This window comes from Salmo trutta, chromosome 17, assembly GCF_901001165.1.
Source record: "Salmo trutta chromosome 17, fSalTru1.1, whole genome shotgun sequence".
Taxonomy (NCBI): domain Eukaryota; kingdom Metazoa; phylum Chordata; class Actinopteri; order Salmoniformes; family Salmonidae; genus Salmo; species Salmo trutta.
The window spans coordinates 54,205,435-54,216,118 of NC_042973.1; the positions used below are offsets into that span (position 1 = coordinate 54,205,435).

The following is a 10,684-nucleotide window of genomic DNA, read 5'->3' on the forward strand; positions in this document are numbered from 1 at the left end:
GTTAAGAGAAGAAAGGCTTTCGGCGGTGGTAAGAGTGTGTGTGTTCAGTCATCCGTGTTGGCAGCTGTTCTACCATCATCACACTACTATTTTTTCTTTCTTTAACAAGGCAAATGCTCTCCCACCCAGCCGCAACACACACAAGGAACAAAACACTCCTCTGTTTGCACTTTGCAGTGTGTGTGTGTGTGTGTGTGTGTCTCACCCCTCAAAAAGCACTCAAAAAGCCCCCAGACATTTGGGAAAGAAAGAAGGAGAAAGAAAAAGAAGGAAAGTGAGAAAACAAATGTGGGTATGTACATGATCCTAGCCCAACACATTAATCATCATAGGGGATGTGATCTGAGTCACTCACAGCTATTCAGAGCCAGTGAATTGTTGAATAATACTTAGTCTTCTTTCCTTGTTTTGTTCTCACCCTACAATGTGGATGGAGCGCTACACCCATAGAAATAGAAGTAATAGAATATATTTGATTTCTATCGCTACACTGACCCCATGATAGGCACGCACTGAATAAATGAACATTATACCTACACCACTGACTTAGCCTGAGTTTTGTTTGCCATGTACAGTTGAATATACTGCTGGTGTACATTTTTTGTTTTGTCCATTAATCATGATGTGAGGGGATTCCAATCCTCAGTCAGTCTTTCAGAGCCAGCTATCTATAACCTAGTCTATTGTCTTTCTAACCTCATTTGGTCTCACCCTGCAGGCTGGAGAGTATTGCTAGCTAGACTGGCCTCAGAGAGACAGAAAACCTGAATAAGTGAATCTGATTTACAAGAGGCTGAGCAGTCCAGCACTATCACACACACCTGACCAGAGAGCTGTGTTACTGTAATGAATTCACCGGAGTCAATCTCTTCACACACAAGTGCTGGTCTAATTGAAACCTGATTTGCTGTGTGTGTGTGTGAGAGAGTGAGATGTCGACCGATTATGATTTTTCAATGCCGATACCGATTAATCGGACAATTTTTAATATATATATATTATATATTTGTAATGACAATTACAACAATACTGAATGAACACTTTTATTTTAACTTAATATAATACATCAATAAAATCCATTTAGTCTCAAATAAATAATGAAACATGTTCAATTTGGTTTAAATAATGCAAAAACAAAGTCTTGGAGAAGAAAGTAAAAGTGCAATATGTGCCATGTAAAAAAGCTAACGTTTAAGTTCCTTCCTCAGAACATGAGAACATATGAAAGCTGGTGGTTCCTTTTAACATTTCGAAAACAGAATGTTTATTCTTTCAGTGAAATACAGAACCGTTCCGTATTTTATCGAAAGGGTGGCATCCATGAGTCTAAATATTGCTGTTACATTGCACAACCTTCAATGTTATGTCATAATTATGTAAAATTCTGGCAAATTAATTACGGTCTTTGTTAGGAAGAAATGGTCTTCACACAGTTCGCAATGAGCCAAACTGCTGCATATACCCTGGCTCTGCTTGCACTGAACGCAAGAGAAGTGACACAATTTCCCTAGTTAATATTGCCTGCTAACATGAATTTCTTTTAATTAAATATGCACCAAATCGTCCCACCTACGTAACAGCCAGTGGAATCCTGTGGCGAGTTATTCAAATACCTTAGAAATGCATTTACTTCAATTTCTAAAACATATGACTATTTTACAGCATTTTAAAGACAAGACTCTCGTTAATCTAACCACACTGTCTGATTTCAAAAAGGCTTTACAACGAAAGCAAAACATTAGATTATGTCAGCAGAGTACCCAGCCAGAAATAATCAGACACCCATTTTTCAAGCTAGCATATAATGTCACAAAAACCCAGAAGACAGCTAAATGCAGCACTAACCTTTGATGATCTTCATCAGATGACACACCTAGGACATTATGTTATACAATACATGCATGTTTTGTTCAATCAAGTTCATATTTATATCAAAAACCAGCTTTTTACATTAGCATGTGACGTTCAGAACTAGCATACCCCCCGCAAACTTCCGGCGAATTTACTAACAATTTACTAAATTACTCACGATAAACGTTCACAAAAAGCATAACAATTATTTTAAGAATTATAGATACATTACTCCTCTATGCACTCGATATGTCCGATTTTAAAATAGCTTTTCGGTGAAAGCACATTTTGCAATATTCTAAGTAGATAGCCCGGCATCACAGGGCTAGCTATTTAGACACCCACCAAGTTTAGCCTTCACCAAAATCAGATTTACTATAACAAAAATGTTATTACCTTTCCTGTTCTTCGTCAGAATGCACTCCCAGGACTTCTACTTCAATAACAAATGTAGGTTTGGTCCAAAATAATCCATAGTTATGTTCCAACAGCGACGTTTTGTTCGTGCGTTCTAGACACTATCCCAATGGTAAATAACGGTCACGCGCACTGCGCATTTCGTGACAAAAGATTTCTAAATATTTCATTACCGTACTTCGAAGCATGTCAACCGCTGTTTAAAATCAATTTTTATGCCATTTTTCTCGTAAAAAAGCGATAATATTCCGACCGGGAATCTGCAATTAGGTAAACAGCCGAAAGAAAATATATCACTGGGTCGACTCGGGCACGAGCCTAAGCCCTTTGTCCTCTGATGGGCCACTTGGCAAAGGCGATAATGTGTTTCAGCCAGAGGCTGCCTCGTCATCGTTCAGGTTTTTCCCGGGCTCTGAGAGCCTATTGGAGCCGTAGGAAGTGTCACGTTACAGCTAAGATCCTGACTCTTCAATAAACAGAAGCAAGAACAACAACACCTTGTCAGACAGGCCACTTCCTGCATGAAATGTTCTCAGGTTTTTGCCTGCCATAGGAGTTCTGTTATACTCACAGACACCATTCAAACAGTTTTAGAAACTTTAGGGTGTTTTCTATCCAAAGCCAATAATTATATGCATATTCTAGTTACTGGGCAGGAGTAGTAACCAGATTAAATTGGGTACGTTTTTTATCCGGATGTGAAAATACTGCCCCCTATCCCAAAGAAGTTAACTAATTATGTGACTTCTGATGGTAATTGGTTGCACCAGATCTTATTTAGGGGCTTCATAGCAAAGGGGGTGAACACATATGCACGCACCACTTTTCCGTTTTTACTTTTTCTTTTTTTTAAATAAGTTATTTTTTTCATTTCACTTCACCAATTTGGACTATTTTATGTATGTCCATTACATGAAATCCAAATAAAAATCCATTTAAATTACAGGTTGTAATGCAACAAAATAGGAAAAACGCCAAGGGGGATGAATACTTTCGCAATGCACTGTACATATAGCTAAGTATAAAGCGGCTAAGCAATAGGATAGATAATAAAAAGTAGAGGCAGCATATGTGATGAGTCAAAATAGTTAGTGCAATGTAGATAGTTAAATAGTTAACCATAGCTACTTGGACTAACTATTTAGCATTCTTACGGCTTGGGGCTAGAAGATGTTCAGGGTCTCTGCTTGCTGTGCTGCAGCAGAGAGAACAGTCTTTGACTTGGGTGGCTGGAGTCTATATAGAGGTTTCAAACCTCTCTGCTATCATACTGTACTCCAGTTTACATCTAATATCAAAGGGCTCCCTCCCATGTGTGCTAGTCTTTGATTAATGTTAATTGTTAGTAAACTCCTGCCCTCAAGCCAAGGTGCCTCCAACTGAGACAGCTCCAGACGTTCCCATCTGTTACCAAGTGCGTCGTGGGCGACAGGCCCACATTATGACAGAACCCCTGGGCCGCCCGCGTTACGCTGTCACTTCGTGTGGGAAAGATGCCATCTTGAAGACTGATGTACTGATTGACTGGCAAACATCGGCTTTCACTCTCAACTCTCCAATATCGGCCGGCTGCCTGCTCTCTCAAAGGCAAGCTAATTGGTAAATATGTCAACGGTGTTCCTCATGCCAGAGATTAAATGTGAATTTAGTCTTGCAAGATAAATGGTAGCATCATAAATGTATTGGTCATACAAAATGAATGTATCCTATCATTAGTTTATTCTACAGTGTTAAAGTAGGCTATATTATGTTCAATATGATGTATGCACTCCACTGACAATAAGCTTTATATCTTGAAAAATGCGGCTAGGTATAGGCTAAAGCAAAATCGATTGTTGAAAGTTCAACAGGCATTTTTATAATTCCGTTTGCGACTCCACGTCCACACCTAACGTTAATGATATCCATTCATCTGAGTTAATACTGATACAGTCTTGAACAATGCACGCTGCTCGACGCCGGAGAAATTGGATACATTTATGAATCCAACGTTCCAATATGTAGCCAAGATTTCCTTTGCGGAAAACTGACATTTCATTCAGCAGATAGCCATTTACTTGTTAAAATTATTGAACAAACGTTGTGGTGGTGTAATAAAGTGTGCATACGACGGTCAGAAAAACAACCTATACTTGAGTAAACTAGAACAATAGTCGACAGCTGCATTAGTCCATTAGGCTAATCCAAAACATTGCGCACAACATAGACAGTTAATGAGACATGAATAGCATAGTACCATTTTTATCAATATTGCAACGTTATACCACAGAACCCCGTTGCAAGATTAGAAGAGATGGGACAACATTGTTTACATAACAGTTTTCTCCATCACTTCATGTTGCTCTCTATAATTGCTTTTCAAGTAACACATTCGGATTCGGTTCAAATTCCACAGGTCGCAATAGTTTTGTTGTTCTATTGAGATCGACTAAAGAGAGAGACTACATTGACTGTTCTTACCTCAAAACTGCAGCTTAGTCCAACACCTCTGCGCAAGCTTTCTGGTGTTATTTCCACAAAATATGTCCGATACTAGAATTATGCACTAAAATCAGAGCAGAAAAAAACAAAATAAATATTCAAAGAAAATAGCCAAGTAGGGGCTGTGTCCAAGAAAAGAACAACAAGCCTTTAGACTTCAGTCTTCAACAAATAAATTCCAGAGCCGAAGATAACTATAGCCCCAATTTGGTCATGCTGTCTTCCAGACGAGAGAAAGATTGGTATGCAAACAGTTTTCTTCCTAACTCACTGAACTAACCACATGCTGTAAAGCTCTGGAGTCATTGCACACGTTATTCAGCCCCCGGGGGCGTGCACTCAGCCTGTAAGACACGCCCCCTTTAACTCCTTTATTTTAGCTTGAATTAGATTGTATCTTCTAAACACAAGGTAATGATAACTTTACTCACAGGTGAAAGACTATGATAAATTAAATGCAATTTGGGTCCCTGATTATTTAGAGAGGTGCGGCTGGGGTGATGGAAGTGTTTTCTTTTCCGGCGTGTCCCTAATGTCACAAATCTACTACAGATGGGAGAGCAAGGTAAGCAGGTATCCAAACTGATCTTTTTCCTTATCTCAGAAGATCGTGACACTGACATCCCCTGTGGCATAGGTGATACCCCCAACTGCATGCCCTTGTCTTTTACTAGTGTGTTTCCTTGTCCCTTTCCCCTCTACTTGCCTAACCCTAACAAGAACATTTCAATACAGAGAGAAAGTGTCAGGATCTTGAGTAGAAGAAACTACTTGTTAAATGACCATCAAAATGGAAGTGTGTGTGTTGTGTGTGCATGTGGGTATGTGTGTGTGTTATAGCAGCTACATGATAGCAGCTGTCTGGTGTTTTAGGCACAGGGCTCAGAGAGGACAGGGGTCCACACTTGTCACACACAATACGGTCAAAATACTGTTTTTGGGGAAGTCCACCAGATCAGTTAGTTCTGTTGGGTTTTCCTCTACTCTCCAGTCATCAGAACCTGGGGTGAGTTGACTGTTTCAGACAATATTGATTGATCACATTAACCCTGAGAGGAAACAAAGAATTGAGTAGGGCTTGGCCCAAATGGGCTCTGGTCAAAAGTAGTACGCAACATAGGGAATAGGGTGGTATCAGGGATGCAGACTCCATGGTCCTTGAGTTGTATGGCTCTGTGCAATAGAGTTGTAAACTCTGTGTTTACTCTGTCACAGTGAGGGACCACACTCTCAGTAACGGGCTGGGTCACTCTTTAACTTCACTGTGTTTGAAGTGAATGGCAAAAGGGCATAGATAGGCTATTGTGGGCATTGGTTATGCAGAATGACATATATATAGTGGTACATTAACTAGCACAGAGGAGAAACTAAAGATCCTGACTAAATGCTAGCAATTTTGAGTCAGTTTGAATGTCACTACACAGACATAGGGCGAAGATATGATCAGCCTTATGAGACATTATAAAGGCTCATACATGCTTATAACAAGTTATAAAGCGTAAAACTTTAACTAAAGTGAAAGTTTAAACATGATAAAATAGATGTGTACAGGCAATGACTACTGGAATACCAACTGAACACTGTTTTTCAGAATATAAAATCATAGCATTGGTGTCCACACTCTAACAATGGATACAGTGTCTGGTATTAACTAACTGACTGACTGGCTGATTCTCAGGTTGCGTCCCAAATGGCACACTATTCCCTATACAGTGCCTTTAGAAAGTATTCATACCCTTTGACTTATTCAACATGTCTGACATTTGACAGTGATTACTGCTTTGAGTCTTTCTGGGTAAGTGCACACCTGTATTATGCGACATTTGTTCATTATTCTTTTCAAAATTCTTCAAGCTCTGTCAAACTGTAACTCGGCCACGCAGGAACATTCACTGTTGTGTTTTAGGTCATTGTCCTGCTGAAATGGCTAGTACACCATCCACCGCTTCTGAGTATATTACTCGCTAATGTCCAGTCTCTGGATAATAAAGAAGACAAGCTCAGGGTGAGGATCTCCTTCCAGAGAGACATCAGGGACTGTAACATACTCTGTTTCACGGAATCATGGCTCTCTCAGGATATACTGTCCCCGTCCATACAGCCAGCTGGGTTCTCAGTTCATTGTGCAGACAGGAATAAATAAACTCTCTGGGAAGAAGAAAGGCAGCGTTGTATGTTTCATGATTAACTACTCATTGTGTGATTGTGATAACATACAGAAACTCAAGTCCTTTTGTTCACCTGACCTAGAATACCTCACAATTAAAATGACAACCCTATTACCTCCCAAGATAATTATCTTTGGTTATAGTCACAACCGTGTATATTCCCCCTCAAGCCGATACCACGACGACCCTCAAGGAACTATAATGGACTTTATGCAAACTGGAAACCACATATTCTGAGTCCGCATTTATTGTAGCAGGGGATTTTAACAAAAACATTTGAGGAAAAGGCTACTGAAAGTCTATCAACACATTGACTGTAGTACTTGCTTAGGAAAAACAATAGACCACTGCTACTCACCTTTTCGAGGTGCCTACAAGGCCCTCCCCCGACCTCCCTTCGACAAATCAGATCAGAACTCCATTTTGCTCCTCCCTTCCTATAGGCAACAGGAAGTACCCATGCTAAGGTTTATTCAACGCTGCTCTGATCAATCATGCTTCAAGATTGTTTTGATCACGCGGACTGGGATATGTTCCAGGTAGCCTCTGAGAATAACATTGACGATGTTGTTTGCACAGTGACTATTAAAACCTACCCAAACCAGAAACCGTGGATAGATGGCAGTATTTGCGTAAATCTCAAAGTGCAAACCACCTCATTTAACCATGGCGAGGTGAATGGGAATATAGTAGAATACAAAACAGTGTACTTATTCCCTCTTTAAGAAAATCAAACAGGCAAAACGTCAGTACAGAGACAAAGTGGAGTCACAATTCAACGGCTCAGACTCGAGACGTATGTGGCCGGGTCTACAGACAATCACGGACGACAAAGGGAAAACCAGCCAAGTCGCGGACACCGACATCTTGCTCTCAGACAAGCTAAACACCTTCTTCGCCCGCTTTGAGGATAACACAGTGCCACTCCCAAGGACTGTGGGCTCTCGTTCTCCGCGGCCGACGTGAGTAAGACATTTAAGCGTGTTAACCCTCGCAAGGCTGCCAGACCAGACAGTATCCCTAGCCGCGTCCTCAGAGCATGCGCAGACCAACTGGCTGGAGTGTTTTCGGACATATTCAATCTCTCTCTATCCTAGTCTGCTGTCCCCACATGCTTCAAGATGTCCACCGTTGTTCCTGTACCCAAGAAAGCTAAGGTAACTGAACTAAATGACTATCATCCTGTAGCACTCACTTCTGTCATCATGAAGTGCTTTGAGAGGCTAGTTAAGGATCATATCACCTCTACCTTACCTGACACCCGAGAGCCACTTCAATTTGATTACCTCCCCAATAGATCCACAGACGATGCAATAGCCATTGCACTGCACACTGGCCTATCCCATATGAACAAGAGGAATACCTACGTCAGAATGCTGTTCATTGACTATAGCTCAGCCTTCATCACACCATAGTACCCTCCAAGCTCATCATTAAGCTCAGGGCCCTGGGTCTGAACCCCTCCCTTTGCAACTGGGTCCTGGACTTCCTGACGGGCCATCCCCAGGTGGTGAAGGTAGGAAACAACACCCCCACTTCCCTGATCCTCAAAACAGCAGGCCCTCAAGGGTGCATGCTCAGCCCCCTCCTGTACTCCCTGTTCACGCATGACTGCGTGGCCACGCAGGCCTCCTTCTCAATCATCAAGTTTACAGACGGCACAAAAGTAGTAGGCCTGATTGTCAACAAAGACGAGACAGCCTACAGGGAGGGGGTGAGTGTCCTGGCAGAGTGGTGCCAGGAAAATAACCTCTCCCTCAATGTCAACAAAACGAAGGAGCTGATTGTGGAATTCAGGAAACTGCAGAGGGAGCACACCCCTATCCACATCAACGAGACCACAGTGGAGAAGGTGTACACAGTGATGTGTACACCAAGTTCCTCGGTGTACACATCACTGACAATCTGAAATGGTCCACCCACACAGAAACCGACGCCTCACAAGTCCTCAACTGGCAGCTTCATTAAATAGTACCCACAAAACACCAGTCTCAATGTCAACAATGAAGAGGCGACTCCGGGAGGCTTTCTAGGCAGAGTTTCTCTGTCCAGTGTCTGTGCTCTTTTGCTCATCTTAATCTTTTATTTTTATTGGCCAGTCTGAGATATCACTTTTTCTTTGCAACTCTGCCTAGAAGGCCAGCATCCCGGAGTCGCCTCTTCACTGTTGACATTGAGACTGGTGTTTTGTGGGTACTATTTAATGAAGCTGCTAGGACCATAGGCTTAATCTGGGTCTGGGAAACTGACCGTTGGAGCATGAGAGTTAGAGAGAGCAGTATGGTGTGGTGGGCTTGCTGAGCTATGTGGCATCTCGTAGTGACAGGCCAAGCGTGGCAGAAGAGCCTCCCTCCATCCTCCCTCCATCCCCCTCCTCTTTTCCCAGGAGAAGCTTGGTGAATGGAGGAAAGTAGGGCAGGGGAATCACCACCACTCTGTCCCCTCCTCATTCCTCATCCTCCCTCCCTCTTCCTCTCTCCTCCAGCCCCAGAAATCAGATTCAGTGCTGGGGAATGATTCATTTCTGTGTCATATGGAATTTTAATGTGGGGTTTTCATTTTCCACAGCGAGGACATACCATATATATCTGACATGCACTTTCAATTGTGGGACCTTATATAGACAGGTGTGTGCCTTTCCAAATCATGTCCGATCAATTGAATTTACTCCAATCAAGTTGTAGAAACATCTCAAGGATGATCAATGGAAACAGGATGCACCTGAGTGCAATTTAGAGTCTCAAAGCAAAGGGTCTGAATACATATAGAAATAATGTATTTGTTTTTCTTTTTTATACATTTACAAAATGTGTCACGGCTGTCTAGGACCAGTGGAGATGTGGAATCAGGAGCAGGAGACAGAGGGCCGGAGCAACTGTGTTTTAATAATAATAATTTCAAACGCAATAGCCGTAGGGCACAGGGCGCGTGGCGAAGTCCGCCAGGGGAAAACACATTCCCAAAATAAGGGCACTGAAAAAAAACCGCACAGGGTGCAGCCCGGCAATATAATGGACAATAATTGCGAAAGAACAGCTTACACTCGCAACTGTCCTGAGTGGACAATAAACAATCCCACAAGAGAACCCCAACTGAAAATACACACTAAATAACCCCCCACTAATGACAAACACAAAACAGGTGCGGGATAGACAGACAAAATCAAAAGACACAGAAACAACGATCGGTGGCAGCTAATAGGCCGGCGACGACGAGCGCCGCCCGACCGAGGAGGGGCGCCACCTTCGTTAGATACTGTGACAAAATGTTTTAAAAACCTGTTTTCGCTTTGTCATTATGGGGTATTGTGTGTAAATAATTTCATACATTTTAGAATAAGGCTGTAACGTAACAAAATGTGGAAAAAGTCAATGGGTCTGAATACTTTCCAAATGCTCTGTATATGTGATGCAGAAAGAAGCTCTGTGTGTGTGTGTGTATGTGTATGTGTGTGTGTGTGTGTGTGTGTGTGTGTGTGTGTGTGTGTGTGCGTGTGTGTGTGTGGGTGTGTGTGTGTGCCTGTGTGATGCAGACAGGAGACAGAAACTTCGTGGCTCAGCTATTGATGGAACACTGTTATTCCTTTTTCTCATTACTGTTCCTTCTTACTCCTACTTACATTTAGACATTTGTAGAGAATAACACAAAAAAAGTTCACATTTTATTTCCATTGTGGTCTAGTTCAAACATCAAACGTTACACATTTACAGCTAACCCAGATGAAAAAAGACTATAGTATACCATGATCTAAATACTGTAGTATTACT

The 10,684-nt window shown here is 41.8% G+C and overlaps 1 protein-coding gene across 1 annotated transcript in view; it reads right to left on the bottom strand.

Annotated features, from left to right (window-relative positions):
* LOC115152432 (tetraspanin-18) overlaps positions 1 to 5,028 on the bottom strand; it is a 111,891-nt gene extending 106,863 nt beyond the window's left edge. Inside the window, exon 1 of the mRNA XM_029697309.1 lies at positions 4,729 to 5,028. The gene's annotated coding sequence lies outside the window, so the exon portion shown is untranslated. The remainder of the gene's footprint in view (positions 1 to 4,728) is intronic.
* Positions 5,029 to 10,684: the final 5,656 nt, after the last annotated feature.